This window comes from Bos indicus, chromosome 19 (assembly GCF_029378745.1).
Source record: "Bos indicus isolate NIAB-ARS_2022 breed Sahiwal x Tharparkar chromosome 19, NIAB-ARS_B.indTharparkar_mat_pri_1.0, whole genome shotgun sequence".
Classification (NCBI taxonomy): Eukaryota; Metazoa; Chordata; class Mammalia; order Artiodactyla; family Bovidae; genus Bos; species Bos indicus.
Genome location: NC_091778.1, coordinates 681,829 through 685,372, shown reverse-complemented (window position 1 = coordinate 685,372; position 3,544 = coordinate 681,829). Strand labels below are relative to the sequence as shown.

The following is a 3,544-nucleotide window of genomic DNA, read 5'->3' as shown; positions in this document are numbered from 1 at the left end:
TTATATTCAAGACCAAGAATAGGAAACCACACAGACTCAGAATGTAGATTAGTGGTTGCCAGGGGTGGCAAAGGTTTGTGGAGATGGAGCAAGAGCTAATAGGTGTAGTTTTCTTATGAGACTGATGAGGATTTTCTGAGTGTAGATGCTGGTGATAACTGAACAACCTTGAAAATATAATAAGGAAAAAAAAAACCTGTATACTTTAGAAGGGTGAATTTTATGGTATATGTATTATATTTCATTATTAAATAAAATACACTTGAAATATAGTTTAATTGCTAAACGAGGTACGAAGGATAAAGTTTCAAAAACACAATGAGCGATCCAAAGGCATTGGAAATGATTGAGGGAGATTTTCTGAGTTTCATTAGGTTTCCTCTCTAACTAGAGAAGGAGAAGATAGTTTCAGGGTAACTGTAAAACAATCCTACAAACAATTCACAGTATCCTTCTTACCATAGAGCAATTTGATGACAGTCAGTTTAGTTCAGTTCAGTCGCTCGGTCATGCCCGACTCTTCGTGCAATAGTGAAGCACAAAAACTCAGCTTTTGCCAAGTTGTTTCTGAATTCACAAAGGAATATACAGGAGCAGGAAAATAATTAATAAAAGTAATTTCAGAGATTTAAGTCCCAGTGTACCTGGTAAAATAAAAGGCTATTTGCCTATTGTTCAGCTAGCTACCCAAGATCTCAAGTAGATTTCTAGATCCTAACTTAACGTAGGAGAAAATACTTAAATTTTAGAGGAAAAAAAATTGTAAGTGAGGCATTTTATGCCTGTTTACCCATTAAAATCTGCATTTAATGACTAGAAATCATATTTTCTTTTCAGAACCAGGATTATCTGTCTAAACTTGCTGCTATCCACGGTATACTATTTTATTATTTACTTCATTTGCTCTAGGCTCACAGGAAAGCCTTTAATCCTTTCATCATTGGGCAAGTGTATACAGAAATTTAAGGTATGTTTTGTTTGTGCTCACTTCGGCAGCACATATACTAAAACTGGAAAGATACAGAGAAGATTGGCATGGCCCCTGTGCAAGGATGACATGCAAATTCATGAAGCGTTCCATATTTTTATGAGATGGCTGGATGGCATCCTGACTCAATGGACGTGAGTCTCAGTGAACTCCGGGAGTTGGTGATGGACAGGGAGGCCTGGCGTGCTGCGATTCATGGGGTCACAAAGAGTCGGACACGACTGAGAGACTGATCTGATCTTGTTTTATTAAAAAATTTGTGTAAGTACCAAAAAATAAATAGAAGCACGTACAAATTCATCTCCGTGTGAACCATGTGAATATATACTTAGATCTAAGGAACAACCTCATTACTTACATTCTATCCTCATATATATTAAAATATATACACATGATCACACATAAATATAGAAATATAATAGCATAGTATATGTTTTTTTAGAAGCAGATATTGTTCCTCTACTCATTTCCATTTTGTAATCTAGAAAAGTCATTAAAAAGCTGAATGGATGCAAATACATGTGGCAAACTCTGTTATTTTCACTTATTTTTATCTCTTTTCTTCCGTTGGTCAGGATGTTCATCCTTTAACAACCACTCCACAAATAGGTAATTAGCATTGTGGGAAAGTAATAAAAAATCTCTAGAAAACCAGTCAATAATACTTATTTCATATCTCAGAAAATACTAAGTGCAACATAGACTAAAAACAATAGCAATTATTTCATTTTTATTTATTATTACTTGAGTTAGTCCTTGATATACTCACTATTTCTAGAACTAAGACAAAAACTTTTAAACCAATCATACTTTTTTTGAGAAACAGAAAAATTCTAATCATTTTACAATTCATATTTTGTACCCAAGTAAATATTTTAAAGTATGGGAAGTGCTTAGTCCTTAGATCTTGGGGCCTGATCTAACACTGGTGCTTCTTTGATATTATTTTGAAAAGGTAATATGAGCTAAATTTATAAAAAGCTCCTCCCTGAGGCAAGGAAAGCAATGCTCAGAGATGAGCTTGTATAAAATAACCTACTCATAAATGACATCTACATTTAAGGTCTATCACAGATAGCTATCTACCTTTAAACAGTGGATATACATGATCTTTATTATTTTGTAATTATTAAAAAAAAAAAACAAATACAGACAAACTCACCTTCCTCTTATGATATTTTGCACGTGTGCAGAAGTGTTCCACATCCATGTATCATTTTCTTGATCATTTGCTAAAAGTTTACATCAGAACAAAAAAGGATGGAAAAAGGGAATTGCTTCTCTCTGACTGAACTCATTTTCTTGGGAATTACTGACAACACCAATAACAAAATGGCTCCTTTTACCATGGTTCTACTTGTTTATCTTATTAACTTTCTGGCAAACGTTGGAATGATAACCCTGATTAGGATGGATCCCCAGCTGCACACACCCATGTACTTTTGCTTCAGCCACCTCTCCTTCTGTGACCTCTGCAATTCCACAGCATTTGTGCCCAAGATGCTGGTGGACCAATTTGCTAAGGACAAGTCCATCTCCTTCAATGACTGTGCTCTGCAGTTCTTTGTCTTCTGTATCTCTACATATTCTGAGTCTTTGTTGCTGGCAGTGATGGCCTATGACTGGTACAAGGCCATCAGCAGCCCCTTGCTCTATGCAGTCAGCATGTCCAGCTGGGTGTGCTTCCTGCTCATGGCTGGGGTTTACCTGGTGGGTATGACAGATGCTCTGATGCACACGACATTAGCATTCCACTTATGTTTCTGAGAGTCAAATGAGATTTACCATTTCTTGTGTGATTTACCTCCACTTTTCCTTCTTTCCTGCTCTGATATACAGGTCAATGAGTTGGCATTATTCATTGTTTTTGGCTTCATTGAACTGAGTACCATTTCAGGAGTCCTTGTCTCTTATTGTTATACTACACTTTCGGTCTTGAAGATCCACTCTGTTGAGGGGTAGTTCAAAGCTTTTTTCCCCTGCACTTCCCACCTAATTGCAGTTGCATTTTTCCAGGGAACTATGCTCTTTATGTATTTCAGGCCAAGTTCATCCTAATTTTCTAGATCAAGACAAGATGACCTCGTTGGTTGAGAGTCTTGTGACTCCAGTGTTAAACCCTCTGATTTACGGTCTAAGGAACAAAGATGTGAAACAGGCTCTGGAAAAATTGAAACTTAAAAGATGGTATTAAATGTTAAATTTCACACACAAACACATTTTGGGTTTTGTATTTCTAGAATTATATTTCATCATAGAAGAGAACCAAATTTTTCCCAATGCTTAAAATGTTATACATGGGCATTTGTTATATAGACAAAATTTCGGAAATGCTACAGTCTCCAAATACAGCATGCTCATATGTATCAAGAATTTATATATGGAACCTCCTCTTTGTTGAAAACTTTCCTGAATTTTCTAACTTGATCAAATGTCGTTTGTTTATTATTTCATTCAAACAACATTTCAATTTGCCTGAAGATTTGTTATGTGCTTCCTGAGAGATTTTTGAGCATTCTTTATATTTTATGGGTCATACTGTACTTTCTGTACTAA

The 3,544-nt window shown here is 35.6% G+C and overlaps 1 non-coding gene and 1 pseudogene across 1 annotated transcript; both read left to right on the top strand.

Moving 5' to 3' along the window:
- The first annotated feature begins 980 nt into the window (after positions 1–980).
- Positions 981–1,087, top strand: LOC139177798 (U6 spliceosomal RNA). Its single transcript, XR_011562267.1, has one exon. It is a non-coding gene; the product is annotated as a U6 spliceosomal RNA (small nuclear RNA).
- An 819-nt stretch (positions 1,088–1,906) lies between these two features.
- On the top strand, positions 1,907–3,248 carry LOC139177732 (olfactory receptor 5W2-like; annotated as a pseudogene).
- The last annotated feature ends 296 nt before the right edge of the window (positions 3,249–3,544 follow it).